Source organism: Gobius niger, assembly GCF_951799975.1.
Source record: "Gobius niger genome assembly, chromosome: 9".
NCBI lineage: Eukaryota > Metazoa > Chordata > Actinopteri > Gobiiformes > Gobiidae > Gobius > Gobius niger.
In genome coordinates, this window is record NC_136860.1 from 7,665,327 (window position 1) to 7,680,612 (window position 15,286).

Sequence of the window (15,286 nt, forward strand, 5' to 3'; positions counted from 1 at the left end):
GCAATAATAAGTATAAAGGGCCCACACCTTCGGTGTGGGCTTCACTGTTTTACATGGTGAGTTTACGGTTGACATGGGGACAGCGCTTCGCGCTGTTTTTGTGCGCTCCGCGCACTTAGGTTCAGTGCGCTGCGCGCACTGCGCTGTGATTACGATTACAATAGGCCCTTGCGACGGCAGGCCGCTCGGGCCTAATAATATTTTCGACAAAAACAATATTGTCGCTTTCGCGACGATATCATATTATACATTTTTGGAAAGCTTTCAACAATCCGCACGCACCCGTGGGGTTCCTGGGTGGATGACGAGCGCTTCGCGCTCGTCATCCACTATATGCCCCCATTCACACTATATACCCCCATTCATTTTAATGCAATAATAAGTATAAAAGGCCCACACCTCCGGTGTGGGCTTCACTGTTTTACACGGTGAGTTTACGGTTGACATGGGGACAGCGCTTCGCGCTGTTTTTAGTGCGCTCCGCGCACTTAGGTTCAGTGCGCTGCGCGCACTGCGCTGTGATTACAATTACAATAGGCCCTTGCGACGGCAGGCCGCTCGGGCCTAATAATAATATTTTTTACAAAAACAATATCGTCGCTTTCGCGACGATATCATATTATACATTTTTGGAAAGCTTTCAACGATCCGCACGCACCCGTGGGGTTCCTGGGTGGATGACGAGCGCTTCGCGCTCGTCATCCACTATATACCCCCATTCACACTATATACCCCCATTCATTTTAATGCAATAATAAGTATAAAGGCCCCACACCTTCGGTGTGGGCTGTCATTGTTTTACATGGTGAGTTTACGGTTGACATGGGGACAGCGCTTCGCGCTGTTTTTGTGCGCTCCGCGCACTTAGGTTCAGTGCGCTGCGCGCACTGCGCTGTGATTGCGATTACAATAGGCCCTTGCGACGGCAGGCCGCTCGGGCCTAATAATATTTCCGAGAAAAACAATATAGTCGCTTTCGCGACAATGTTATATTATACATTTTTGGAAAGCTTTCAACGATCCGCACGCATCCGTGGGGTTCCTGGGTGGATGACGAGCGCTTCGCGCTCGTCATCCACTATATACCCCCATTCACACTATATACCCCCATTCATTTTAATGCAATAATAAGTATAAAGGGCCCACACCTCCGGTGTGGGCTTCACTGTTTTACATGGTGAGTTTACGGTTGACATGGGGACAGCGCTTCGCGCTGTTTTTGTGCGCTCCGCGCACTTAGGTTCAGTGCGCTGCGCGCACTGCGCTGCGATCGCGATTGCGATTACAATAGGCCCTTGCGACGGCAGGCCGCTCGGGCCTAATAAAAGAGAGCGAAAAGAAACTTACTTGAAATCTCCTCCTGAACTATTGCATTGTTTTAAAGCCGGACTTAATCATTCCATAGTTTGGCACTGTTGGGTAGTGTAGTGGTGAGTGGCACAAATGGCTTTAGAAGAAAAAAATTATAATTTACAAAGTGGAATTTTATTTACAGTGCCACCAAAACCTTGTCTGGGTTTCTTTCATTGTCCTTCCCAAAAAGCAGCAAGTGAAACAATGGCCAGTGTAAGAATACAATATAAATAATAATATAAACAGTGTGAATTTGTTCTCATCAGCACTCCTGAGGCAGCTAGAGGCTACACTTTTTGTTGTTTTTTGTAGATTATGTGGGCATGATAAAGATAACCAGACATATGGCTTTTTTCTGACGACTTTTAACTTTTGTAATTATTTCCTCAAATCTTTGCAAAATAGCTTTAATGATACCAATAAACAACACAATATATGTAAGGATTTATGATCTAGAAAGTACTTTGCCTTCTGCATTATACTTCATGATACTTCATTCACAATATATTCAACATGATCTTTCCATCGGATTTGATCATCAATTATTACTCCAAAAAATGAATGGTAACTAAACGTAATGTCATTTTTTGCATTCTGAAGATCCGGTCCGTTGAGCTTATGGTTTTGTCTAAGTTCATGAACATCATCACTCACCGTATTGATCAGTAGCTCATGGGGCATTAGCTCTCCTCTTTCAAAAGGATGTAAAAGAGCGTTGGGTCCATGAGCTGACAGAGGACAGTGTGCGAGGGTCATGTCCAGTGGAAACAGTCTGTGCGCCGCTAATCTATGTGGGCTAATTACAGCTGTCCCTCTGGCACTGCATCTGCACCGGCTACCACCCGCACAGCAGGCCCATCCCATCCTCTGCCAACTTCACTCACGCGCCGTGCAACGTTATGGCTGATGCAGAGGCTGAAGGAACGTTCAACCAGTTCAGAGCTTTGCGGTCGAGGATTTCAACATGTTGCCAATTGTGTGGAGATGGTTTGATCAAATATCGCAAGGATCATTTACACCGTTTTAATGCACTTCTGCTGCGTCCTGGTGTTCTCGACTGTATAGGCATAAACTGCTAAGCTTTGAAAAGTTTGGCAAGGTTTGTCTTCTCAAAACTAATATTCAAACGTGTCAATATTCTTGCACCTGAGCCATTCAGTTCATTTATACAGAGACAAAACAGTAATAGAGTCACCAGAGGCTCCATCAATCATAACTGTACCATTCCATAACGTAAAACTGCATTTGGTCAGTCTGTCATTTCGTACTCAGGTCCGAAAAACAAACCAAAGCTGTAAATAGCACTGAGTCTGTGTGAATGTAGGTGTGAGTGCATGCAGTGTGTATGTGTGTGATTGACAAAGTTTCATACAAATAATGTATTAATGTATTTTGTCATTGTAAACAAACAAATAGCACTAGCTAAAAGCTCTTCATGCATCGCATCAGCTGCAAATATTAATTGTAACTATGTTGATTGTATCGTCCCTGATAAATAAATAAATAAATAAATAAATAAATAAATAAATAAATAAATAAATAAATAAATAAATAAATAAATAAATAAATAAATAAATAAATAAAATAAAGATAGCACTGAGTTGTTCAATACTTATTTCATCAAACCAATTTCCACATGCTCCAGTGAATTCAAAGGTGCATTATGCATACCGTGAAAACAAGTATTGCGCAATAATAACGTCAATAAAGCCTTAACTACAAAGAGCAGCCTTTATGATGATCACACACTGAGCCGGGCTTCATGTATTTGTGGTTTATTGCAGACTTTTAATCAACAATGAGCTGTAGGCGATTGTAACAAGCTAAAAGTACTAACCAGGCCTGTAGCCACTTGCTATTGGCACAAAATATGTCCTTTACTCAATCATATGTGCTGGATATAGGCTTAAATACTGGGGAGATTTTGCGTTGACCATGGGGATATAGTTAAAGATCAATAGGACGCTGCAGTAGTAAAGAGGGAGACTAGCTTGTCCCAAACAACAGGTGTTTTTCAGGCAAGAGCTACTTCCAAGATGACAACGAACACACTGAGCTGACGCTCGGTGACATTTGTGACAAGAGTCTGAATATTACAGTGCTGAGAAAAAGCAAGTACATTTCTCACATTTCTGCCTAAATTGGTCATAAAATGTGTTCTGATCTTCAACAAAATCACAGGAATGACTACAGTGTCTGCCTGGACTAATACCACACAGTTGGTTGCAGAGTAGACGTTCACAACGATCAGGACATTCACTCGTACACACCACATTCTTCATTCCCAGTGCTCCAGAAATGGATCCCATATCAGAAAATCTACCTTTTAGTTCAAATTAAAAAAAATTCCAATTGGACATGTTTCATTACATCATGTAGCAAATTAATAAAGATTGGATTTTTTTTTTTTTATTCCAATTTAATAGGATCAGTCTCAGACAAATTTATAAACAGTTTTCTGTTTGTAAGATGAGCAGTAACTGGGGGCACTTCAAAAAGTGGAAGCACATGGTCAGGGTGTACCTGTGCTCCACAGACATCAGACAACTATTTGAAAATGTAGGCCTGTTCCTAGTCACACCCTACTTTGGAAAGGTGTAGCCTGAGTATAATGCACCTTTAAAGGGCTTTTTGACATTTCCTAGTTATCCAGAGTGTTGCTGATTTCTGGAGACATTTATATGGTTAGTCTGGCGTTATAAGTGATTTGCCTCAGGTGCACTGTGGAGTGTGTAAGACTGTTTTTACTGCAGTGTAGCTGATACCATAGAAACGCGCTAGCCTAGCACAAGCCTAGCGCCATGAAACTCTTCAAATATAAGAACTGCATGAATTACAAAAAAAATATCTCCAGAAATCAGCAACACTCTGGATAACTAGGAAATGAGGCCCTATGTCAAAAATCCTGAAATATCCCTTTAAACTAAAAACCATTCATTTGAGTCAAAACGAAACTTAAAAATTACAAAATTAGGACCATAACAAGGCGAAAATGGAAGTGTATTAGAGGAAAATATGTCAAACTGAACTCTGGTACATTTTTAAATCACTATGTCTTTTTGTTTCAAGCTGTAAGTACGAACTGTGTAAATCTCAGACAGATGGAAGACCTCGCGATGTCGATGATGTGAAAACAATAGCACCAGTACAAACCCTGGATAGCATTTCAAAGCAGTCGTCACCGTGTCCACCTCCCCTGCGTCCACATGGGACGGACACCGCCACAAACACCGCAGAGCCACATTAAGTAGGTAAATGGAGTGCGGGCTGTCCAAAATAGAGCTGCCTGGTTATAGTCCGCTCCCAGCGCTCTTCACGACGTAGACCGCGCCGAGAGGAAGGCGGATGAAGGAGAGGCGGCAGATGGCACCGTGGAATTATCTCTGACCATGACACTTTTAATAGAGCGCAGCTTATTATCTGCGCTCGCATCCCATCGACTGTAATCTCATTCTACAGCAGCCTCCGAGGCGGACAGGCAAATGTGCGCGGCAGAACATGCAAAATATGGAAATGTGCTGACCAAAGTGGGAGAGGTTACCAACGGTCAAATACTGGGAGCACTCCAAAGTCGACTTTTAAACGATTCCACGGAGCTCGAAATCCACTTTTTTTGTGGTCCTAACGCTGAAATTTAAAAACAGCACAGTCAGAAATGTAGGAGTGCGACGAAAATAAAATCACAGGAAAGCTAAGAAAATGCACAGTCGGCCCGTTTTGGGGAACGTTACTTTAAAAAATAAATGAGTTATAGTTTTGTCATTACTTCTGGCCAAAAGTCAATTGAGCTACAGTGTGATAAAAGTAACTGTTACTGAACTAAATCATTACAAAGTTACAATCAAATCTGGACAAACAGGCCCTTTGCTGCTTGCAGGGTTTACACAGGCAGAACCAAGTCAAATGTAATGCGTTTTTAAAGGGGGGGTATTATGCAAAATCGACTTTTTCAAGCTTTACATCATGTTATTATGTCATTCCCTCATTAAAAACATGCCTGAAGTGTTGCCTTGGCACATTCACGTATTTCTGAGTAATCTGTAAAAACTCTGATGGCGGCCATTTTAGGGATAGGTTTGCCTGAGTCCTCCTAGGAACACCCCCACCTCCTGGAGACGCCTCCGAGCTTTCGTCACCGGCCGAGTAACCAACCCCTGCTCCTCAGAAGAACCCCCTCCCCACTGATGCCACAGACAGCGTGTGGAGGGGGCGTGTCGGAGAGGTAAGCAACTTGTTTACCTTAATAAATCCTTTCCGTAGTCCCTGTGGGGGTAATACAAGTGTTTATGGGATGATTGGAGGGTCTTTCATCTCCCCCTGGTGTCTCTGGCCAGAAAACCATGTTTGCAACTTGACTGCCCCCGGTGCGGAGAAAGCAATACACACTAATGTAATCACGAAGAAGAAGCTAACATGCTAACGGGCAAAGCTAAATGCGGGCTAACGTCACTTTAAACAGTATTTACAGCCAAGTTTGAGTGAAAAAAAAAATTTCCATTGTATAATTGGATGCACAGTAACCCTCTCTCCCTTCGCCTTTCCTGTCAGTGTAGTATTTACTCTCCAAGACAATTAATAAATTAAAAAATCGTAACTTGCTACGACACCTGCAGACACCTGTGAAAGATGCATTGATCGCTATTCCAAGCCCTGACCTGTGATGCTTTATTTTGGTTAGGCCTTTTGGAAAGATATCCAATTACATTCTTCCTGTGTTTTGAAGGCTAAAAGGCATAAATAATATATATATGCATAATAAGGCTGTGCAATCAATCGAAATTCGATTTGGATTATTACACTAAACGATTACAAAATTAGCATAATCGAAATAATCGCTTTTCACGTGCCATGGCTCACGCTTTTGCCTGACATGAAAACAAACAGCGCTGTGTGATGATGTCATCAGGCCATGCTGCTCAGTTTACTTGTGCAGGTGTGAGGGCTGGCCAGCAGGGGGCAGGTGTGAAACAGAGACCTCTCCTTAATCGAGGCAAACTTGAAATCATTTGTACTTTAAGGACTATTTAGAAAACAGAAAATATTCAGCATAGTTTTTTTAATTAATAAATATATAAATAAAATAAAAAGTTTTTTTTACTTCTTTTTTTTAATCGTGCTCATTATTTTTTCAATAATCGAGCAGCCCCAATTCATAAATAGCTAAATAAAATCAAACTATAGACAGGACAACAGCTTAGTACTGCATCATGTTAGCCATTAGCTTCAAGGCAAACCGGTCTACAGCTACAAACATATTCACATATTTGAAGCATTTAGTGATCATCTACCAGGAACTCGACGTCCACCTCGCAATCTACTCAAACGTGTCTAAGCTAATACCGATAGGAAACAAAAATCAGGTCACACAAGTTTTCCTTTATGTTGTTGTTGAAGTTTTTCCCTTCACTAATGCAGCTTTGAGTAATCTTGTTCCTTGTAGTTGGTTCCTCCTGGTTTCTTCCTCCACTGCCTGATCTGTACTTCCTGGTTTATATTGCCTCATGGGAAAAAAAACACCACAACTGTCCTCCTCACTTTTCAAGCTTCCAATCCAACATTCATTCATGTTTTTTTATTTGAGGAGACATTCAGCAGATGATATAACAAAACAAAGACCAGGTATGATGTCCAAAAGGAGTAGCGCCTTATTGACATATTTCAAAGCATTACACATTGGATTCGTTCTCAGCTTTCAGCAAATGATCCACTTTCCTATCCTCGCTGAGCCATTATTTCACATCAAAAACGTCAATGCTTGGCTTAATATTCAGCCTGTTTTGCAGTCCGAGATGGTGACACTGTCGTTAATATTTGTTGGGAACTTGTCGGTCTTTGCGTAGTTAGCTAACAGTTCATCATAGAGCGTGGTTCAAAGCAGACCTCTGTTTACTGTGTGCACGTGTTGGACTGCAGCCGCCCTGTGCACGGAGCTGAATGACCGTCTGTTCCTGAGCGAAGACCACTCCAATATTTGTGCAGTGAGTAACAGCACTGCCCTCGACAATCACATGGCAAAGAGAGGACGCGGGAGCGCCGGATGACTCTTACAACCCGGCGCAGCTGGGTTAAGGGGAAGTTACAAAAAAATGTAAAATTGATAAATAAAGTCCTAATTTAATTTAAAGAGGTGTGTAACAGGTCATTTCAAACAAACTGGAGTAAAAAGGTGAACATAAAGACTATTTACAAATCTATAAAGCAAACAAAACCAATAAGCAAAGGTTACAAACCAAACCAATAAAATCAAAGTAAGTAAACAAGTGTACTTTAACAAACAAGTCATGACTAAACATTCATTCACATTATACCATGGTCTGGGTGAATACTCGATTCTGATTGGCTGGTGGGGGCTAACAAGAGTGTATTATTTTGGTATAACCGCACACGTAGTCCGGTAGTTAAATCACTGGGATATCACTCCGCTGTGGGCATCGCCATAGCAACGCATGACACAGCTGAATCAGATAAAGGCGTGATTAGTGACTGACAGGAACGCATGAGATGGATTTTGTGGTTAATTTCAACGTTTTTGGCCAAAACAAAACTTTTGATGAATGAGACGTAGGAGTAAGCAGCTAGATTAGCTACTGTTAAAGGAATAAGCCACCGTTTTTACATACTGAGATATGTTCTTACCTTAGCTTTGACGAGTTCTTTAGGACCTGTCTGATCTTCACCCGTGCCTTCAGTCACGTAAACACAGCGCAGACGGCGTTAGCATTTAGCCTCTCCCTCTCTCCACTATAGCTCCAAAACAGGTCAAGATAGAAGCTACCAAGCTCTTCCACGTTTTCCCTATTTTAATATGGTTACGTGAAGTATTACACTACAAAGTATAATTACACAAAATTAAACAATGTGGATTGAGCTTGGTAGCTTCTATCTTGACCAGTTTTGGAGCTATAGTGGAGAGAGGGAGAGGCTAAATGCTAACGCCGTCTGCGTTGTGTTTACGTGACTGAAGGCACGGGGGAAGATCAGACAGGTCCTAAAGAACTCGTCAAAGCTAAGATAAGAACATATCTCACTATGTAAAAACGGTGGCCTATTCCTTTAATTGAAAACCTATTGAATTTTCTCATTTATCTCTTTTATCTTTACCTTACATAAAAAAATTAAACAATGAGTTAGCATATCTAAAGGAAACAAATTGGTGTGAATGTTTTCAAAACGTGATCGATAACATATTTCTCTGATCTGTTGTCTCATGAATTCACTATAATTACTAAAGAGTGATATAAACAAATGAACCTATCAGCTGATTTCCATATGAACGTTTTTACCGCAACATTTCAAACGCAGCTGCACTTGGTTCTTTTGGGACTCTTCCTTTGCAGTCAAAAAAAGATTTGCTCTCGGCAGAAGCAAAATCAAACAGTATCAATCGTGATCCAGACGGAGACGCAAAGTCTACAGAAAAGGTGTATTTGTGATACAAAAATAAATAAAAATAATAATCCATTCATTGGGAAATGTAATGCTAGGGCTGCAGGATTAACCTTCCTTAATCTAATCGAAATTAAAGTGAAATGAAATAAATGATGGAGCCTCTCTTCCTTTGTTAATCAGAAGAGGCTGCAGAAGACTCAAGTTTGCGGTCGCTGAAAACAAACTCCATGTGCGTCTCACGCAGCTCAAACTGCAAACTATTCTCAGCGCTCGCAACAAACAGTGAGTGTTTCACGAATCGCGGGTCGGGTTGTGTCTCGAAGTTATCATTTCATTTTCATTTTTTATGTTCGGGTTGTGGGTGGTCAAAAAGAGCAGATCGTTGTACATAAGTAATTGTAACGTCTTTACAGTAATCTTGTTTACTTTGGTTTCATCTTCTACTGCAGAACCACTCTGATCTGTGGTTTCTTTCAGGAGGTTTTAAAGCCAATAAAACATCACCGGAGTCGTTCTGCACTCAAACGGTGTTTTGTCACAGCGCCAGTGTGTTCAAAACGGAGGCTTCTAAACTGCTGCATAACTCCCCCTGTCACCCCAACCAAACTGGAGAGCCATGGGCGATAAAGTCTCTTTTCCATACAAACTGCTTCAAGCTACATGCGCCTGAAAGCAGCTTCAATGAGGGAAGAGAAGGGAAGGGAATGTTATCTTATTTGTACAGAGCTTTTTAACCTGACACAAGACATCCAAAGCCAAACCGGCTTCCTGGTATTCCCCGGTGTGACAGTAAACCACAGTAGAGCTTAGGATTGTGACATCAAACCAATAGAAATTACACATAAGCATTTGTACACTTAAAGGAATAGGCCACCGTTTTTACATACTGAGATATGTTCTTACCTTAGCTTTGACGAGTTCTTTAGGACCTGTCTGGTCTTCACCCGTGGCTTCAGTCACGTAAACACAGCACAGACGGCGTTAGCATTTAGCCTCTCCCTCTCTCCTCTATAGCTCCAAAACAGGTCAAGATAGAAGCTACCAAGCTCTTCCACTTTTTCCCTATTTAAATATGGTTACGTGAAGTCTTACTACAAAGTATAATTACACAAAATTAAACAATGTGGATTTTCTAAGCGGATAAAAGGGGGAACTATATTGTAATGCGTAATAATACCAGGAGTAGTTTGGCATCCGCGCAGTAAAGTGAAGATTACTGCGCAGTAACTACTCCTGGTATTATTACGCCTTACAATATAGTTCCCCCTTTTATCCGCTTAGAAAATCCACATTGTTTAATTTTGTGTAATTATACTTTGTAGTGGAACACTTCACGTAACCATATTTAAATAGGGAAAACGTGGAAGAGCTTGGTAGCTTCTATCTTGACCTGTTTTGGAGCTATAGAGGAGAGGGGGAGAGGCTAAATGCTAACGCCGTCTGCGCTGTGTTTACGTGACTGAAGGCACGGGTGAAGACCAGACAGGTCCTAAAGAACTCGTCAAAGCTAAGGTCAGAACATATCTCAGTATGTAAAAACGGTGGCCAATTCCTTTAAGTGTGTTAGATGCCAGTAGTGACCGCACAGCTAACGGAGCTGTGCCACGGCTCTTTTAAAAGACTTTTCATTGCTTTTAGCTAATGTTAGTCTATGGACAAAGTACTACCACCCAAAAAAGGCGGATTTTCAATGTTTTTCTTAATATCTTTCCAAATTCCATTATGCGAATGACCACTTTAAAGACCTAAAGACCAAGAGCGCAACATTCCACCCTATAAATATGACAAAATCCAAACACTGTGTCGTAACCTCCCCAAAACCTGAATCATAACTTTGCTAGCAGGCGGACATCACCAGCTTGTCTCCATGGAGATGTCGCTGTGAGGTTTAAATACACAAGGTCCAAACGCTTCACTGCAAAAACGGCATAGCTTAGCACTGCTGGAATTAATATGAACACTTAAACATTTTGTGACAGTTTACTCACTCTTGTCATGCGGCAACATACAACCAGGAATGTTACTCATTGTGGCTTAAAAATACTCCAACTCCATTGATATTAAAGGAATAGTTCACAGTTTTTACATACTGAGATATGTCCTCACCTGAGCTTAGACGAGTTGGTGCGTACCCGTCTGGTCTTTGTGCGTGCGCTCAGTCACGCAAAACCACCAAAGATGTTGTTAGCCTTTGGCCTCTCCTACTGTATTCCTATAGCTCCAAATGGGGTGAAGTTGGAAGCGACCACACTCCTCCAAGTGCACGCACAAAGACCAGACAGGTACGTATCAACTCGTCTAAGCTCAGGTAAGAACATGTCATAGTATGGAAGAACTGTGTGCCCTCAGTCACGCAAAAAGACCAAAGATGTTGTTAGCATTTGGCCTCTCCCAGTATATCCCTGTAGCTCCAAACGGGGTGAAGTCAGCTAGCAAAGACCAGACAGGTACGTATCAACTCGTCTAAGCTCAGGTAAGAACATATCACAGTATGGAAAAACGGTGAACTATTCCTTTAAACAACCTATTCCTATATGCCCTCAACATTTCCACCAGCATACCACAGTCCTAACCACGATGTTCTACTTTTCCAGCTTACTCCTGAGCTACGTGTCTGAGTTACTGAGTACAGGTAAGAGCTGACACTTCCGCAGTATAAAAAAATAAAGCTCGTTTTCATGGGAAAAAAATAAGCTAACCATTATTTTTGACAAGTATAATGACCAGGCTGACATTTATCACGTCAACAATGCCTGTAAAAAAGCTGTTGTCGCTAAAAGTCCATAGTCCAATTCATTGCAGGTCTGTTAGCCAGAGTTAGGTAAACGAACGCTAGCTCCTCCACACCGCCGCTAGCCGCTTTAGCTCGGCTTGAATGGCGCTCTATGGGGCTGCCATTGGGGCTGCCTGCTCCTCCTGACAGCAGCTGGTGGACGTCCTCCTTCCCCCGTTCCCCCGTTCCCTGCACTCGTGACCAGGCCAAGGCGCAGACAGACAAACGCAAGACGCACAGGCGGTTACCTACGCTAGCCCGTCAGCTCACAGCCTCCTCGTATCCATCACCTACGACAGCAGCAGCAGCAGCAACGCGAGGCGGATGATGTTTCGGGTCGGCGGCACTGTGGGCTACGCTGCCATTCCCTACACCTGCGAACAGCGACACGGAACGAAAAGCCGATTCGACAATCTGCTTACCCGGGACGGCTGGAGGAGATGCCGGGCTACAGGCGGCCGATGCGGGTAAAGGGGAGCCAGAGCGGTCACCCAGGTCGTGTAGGGTTCCTCCAGCAGCTGCACCGTGGGAGATACTCCTCCGAGCGGTGTGGGCTGTCCGCACGGTCCGCACTGCTACGGCAACTGACGGCACGAGCGGCGCTGCTGGAGCCGAGCCACGCGATTGGACAGAAGGAACGGGACGCTGCGGAGCGTCAGGGCGCGTTCAGGAGCGGCGGAGAAAACGCCACTCCCTGTGAGGGCAGGCGGAGGAACAAACGGCGCCTCGGGGAACACTTTTAGACGGGATTATAAACTGTGGTGGGGTAGTAACTGAATACTCATTTAGAGTAACTTTATTTTGGTCAAGTTACTTTTTCATTTGAGTTGTTTTTTATTGTAAGAAGAAACAATCTAGCCAGGGGTACACATTGCAGGAAGCGACCAAGGGAAATACATACAACTGAAATAATTCTCAAATAAAGATAAAACGAAAAATAAAACAAACAAATAAATAAATAACAAGAAACAGCTATTTATTAGGGCTCGGACAAAATATCGGATCGCAACTCCTTTTGCTGCAACACCGAGCATCGATTCCCCATTAATTCCCAGTTTTGACATATACTCTCTCTCTGTGCTCTGTCCCAATAGCTCGTAATAGGTTGCGTTCACGTGACACCACAGCATTTTAAAGAGCCTATAGTTTAAAATTGAGGTGGAGGGCAACTGAAAATTCAATGGTGGTAACTATGGTAACTGCGGTAACTGGCAAATTGCTGATTTATTTTTTTTTGTCTTCGTTTTTGGTCAATATCTCTGTCATCAGTGGGAGAATATGAAACAAAAATCAACATGAAACAAAAACTGTGTCAAAGTTCATGGTCTTCTCTGTCAGCACACATGAACTAATGTCCAATTATTTGTCCAAAATCGGTGGCTGTATTCAAAAACATCGAGGTCAAGGTCAAATTTATTTATAGAGCACGTTTAAAACAGCATCGCTGCCCAAAGTGCTGTACACAAAAATACATAAAATACACTACTAGAATTTAAAGCATACAAAAATAGAGATGCAGAAGTACACACAAAAATACAAAATACAACACAAACAAATGCCAGCAAAAGGTTTCTGATTCCAATCACTGTCAAATACTGATCTCACTGAAATCATTTGTTAATTTTCTTTTTGGAGATTTCTAACAAAAACGGCAAGTACTTTTTTAACTTTTACTTGAGTAATTGTTTGGGTCACTACTTTTTACTTATACTTTTTTTTTTTCAATAATTTTATTCATTTAAAAAGGATAATGAACAGATAAAGGAAAAACAATAGAGAAAAGCAAAGGAAAGCAGCCTCAAGCAGTACCCCACACCCTGACCATACAATATTTACCTAAACATTTACAAACAATAGACTACTTTTTACCTGTACTTGAGTAAATATTTTGGCTACTCTGGGTCACCCAGCTCTACAAAAGTTGAAACTCGGCTGCTCATGTTAGCGCTCAGAAAGCCTAGCCTTTTTTGTGATTCATAATCCTGTTTGAATATGAACGCTAAACTGCTTATATCGCCGCTGACAGCCCTTTGCTGATTGGTTTGCTCCACTTCCTGTTTGCTTGCATGTTCTACTCTGGAAATGAAGTTGATGCAGACTCTACAGTGGTGAGTCTGGTATTTGTCCAGGCAACAGAAAGCAGATGCAAGATTAGTTTGCAGTGATACTTCATAGTAATTGAGTCAAAGAAATACAGTGAGATTTCAGCACTAGTTTCATGTTTTCTGTCTAACCGTAAACTGAAAAATACAAAAATACTTTCAAAACATGGCAACAAGAAGAGAATGCTCTGAGGAGATGGAGCATCAACATTTTTGTCAGATGCACTCTTGTTAAGTACATATAAGACAATATTTTACTAATGGTTTAATCAGTCTGTGAGTGGGTTAATATGAAACTTAGCAAAGTTCCAGACTGGTTTGAATTGAAACAAAAAGCAGGAGTGGATGGATGGCCAGGCAACTAATGCAGTATAAACCTCCAGGATAGATACAGACGGCAACATGCCATACAAGGGGGCGTGGCCTAGAAGGTCCCGTATTTGATTCCCACTTGGACGGGACCTTTCTGTGTGGAGTTTGCATGTTCTCCCCTTGTCTGTACAGGTTTCCTCCGGGTACTCCGGTTTCCCCTGGCACTAAAAAACATGTGCAATAGGTGAATCCTCCAGCCAGGTGTTTCTGACAGCCTGGTTCCACATCATAGAGATGGGCCTCCGAGCACCGGCCCACGGTGGCAGCTCACTGCTCCTACAGGTCGCCCCAGCAACACTGAAGATGGGTCAAATGCAAAGAATAAGTTTCTCTACAGGGATTTTTCTACAGAGATTAATAAAGTATAACTTCACTTAACGTTTGCATCATTGCTCTGTGTGTGCCACCACAAACAGGGGCGGACTGGGACAGAAAAACGGCCCTGGACTCTGACCAGCCTGGCCCAAATTAGCGTAATTGTGCACTTCCACAAATACATATTTTAACCTCTTACCCCCCGCCTTAACATTAACAAGTGCATTTTCCCCAGTTCGGCTTTTTATTTCATTTTTTTTGACTGGTATCATCAGCAAAAAGAATGGGAAAGGTTGTCGTAGAAACAGAAACAAAATCATTAATATAAATAATAAATAATAATGGTCCCAAAATTGAACCTTGTGGCACACCATACTCCACGGAATTCCTTTTAGATTCATGTTTTTTTATACTGGGCTTTACCCAAATCTAAAAGCTTCTCGACTGGAGATCAACAATGTAACGCCTCATTTGAAAGCTAAGACCTACAAAAGTGATGGAAACTTTTCGTCACGTCGCCACATTTTTGTCATATCTTTGTTGTTTTTTTAAATTATTTTTTCTATCATTTTTTGTTGTGTTTTTTTGTCCGTGTTTTTCTCATGTTTTCATCCTTTTTTTTCTCGCTATTTTGATGCTTTTCTTTTAAGCTTTTAGATTTGGGTAAAGCTCGGTAAAGCTTGACTGGTGGCCCTATAGCCAGAGGCCCTTCTGTGCTCTTCCAGAATGGACATATGGCCAGTCCGCCCCTGCCTGAAAATTCCTGGATTGTGGTGCGCTTAGTAACAGCCAGTTCGGCATATCGCCACATGATGGCGCCTCTTTCTTTCACCACAAACACTTGTGTCTTTAACCTTTCACTCAGAGCGCCACATATGCTTCAATGACACATTTGAGTTTCCTCCTCGTGCTTTACTATGTCTAACTAAATGTTTGTATATAGTTTACAACATTCAGATCAAAGAGAATGTACAATAGAGAG

General features: G+C 42.0%; 1 protein-coding gene across 4 annotated transcripts in view; it reads right to left on the reverse strand.

The window, feature by feature from the left end:
- Nucleotides 1-12,118, reverse strand: part of LOC306967747 (hyccin 2-like) — a 75,262-nt gene extending 63,144 nt beyond the window's left edge. For 2 of the 4 annotated variants that reach the window (XM_079562918.1, XM_079562919.1), the window contains exon 1: nucleotides 11,938-12,117. The gene's annotated coding sequence lies outside the window, so the exon portion shown is untranslated. Of the gene's footprint in view, nucleotides 1-11,937 lie in introns of all 4 variants that reach the window. The other 2 variants (XM_079562917.1, XM_079562920.1) reach the window with 2 other exon arrangements.
- Nucleotides 12,119-15,286: the final 3,168 nt, after the last annotated feature.